The sequence below is a fragment of the Trichechus manatus genome, unplaced genomic scaffold (assembly GCF_000243295.1).
Source record: "Trichechus manatus latirostris isolate Lorelei unplaced genomic scaffold, TriManLat1.0 scaffold00249, whole genome shotgun sequence".
In the NCBI taxonomy this organism is placed as follows: Eukaryota; Metazoa; Chordata; class Mammalia; order Sirenia; family Trichechidae; genus Trichechus; species Trichechus manatus.
Window position 1 is genome coordinate 2,158,167 of NW_004444185.1, and position 805 is coordinate 2,158,971.

The 805-nt window shown below is 43.1% G+C and overlaps 1 protein-coding gene across 1 annotated transcript in view; it reads right to left on the reverse strand.

Annotated features, from left to right (window-relative positions):
- The window catches only part of ARMC9 (armadillo repeat containing 9), a 152,406-nt gene that overhangs the window by 149,286 nt on the left and 2,315 nt on the right, over positions 1-805 (reverse strand). The window lies entirely within an intron of this gene.

An 805-nucleotide genomic window follows, 5' to 3' on the forward strand; every position in this document is an offset into this window, starting at 1 on the left:
AAAAAAAAAAAAGAAGAAGACAACATTTCACAGCAAGTAGCATAAATATTTCATTAAACCAAACAAATACGAACTTTATAATTCAAAATGGCATATTCTTGTTATGAAATAACTGATGGACTTTTGAAACATAAACAGAGAGAAGCATCCTCAGAGACCGAGAAGCTTTGGGAAATTCGGTCTCCCATGGGCGGGACGACCTGCCTTCCACTCTGGCCAGGACAGTCTCATTCACAGCTGTTGCCCTAGGACCCTGTCCAGTGAGTGTCCCTTCTCACTCTCAAAAGTGTCCCGATTTGACTTGGACTAGGGTGATGGTTGCACAACTCTACACATTCACTACAAATCAATGAAGTGTACACTTACACTGCGTAAATTTTCTGGTGTGTAAACTATTTCTCAACAAAATTGTTTTTTTTTAAATGCCCCAATTTGCTTCAGTGAATGGTAAGACAGTATACAATACTGGGGAAGCTAGCACAACTGGACCAGGGCAAGGCAATGGAGACTCCAGAGACACAGCCAAATTCCCTGAGGGAGCAAATCACTGGGCTTAGGGCTGTGGGAACCATGGTCTCGGGGAACATCTAGCTCAACTGGCATAACATAATTCATAAAGAAAATGTTCTACATTCTACCTTGGTGGTAGTGTCTGGGGTCTTAAAAGCTTGTGAGCGGCCACCTAAGACGCTTCACTGGTCTCACCACATCTGGAGCAAGGGAGGATGAAGAAAACCAAATACACAAGGGAAAGATTAGTCCAAATAGCTAATGGACCACAACTACACAGCCTCCACCAGACTGA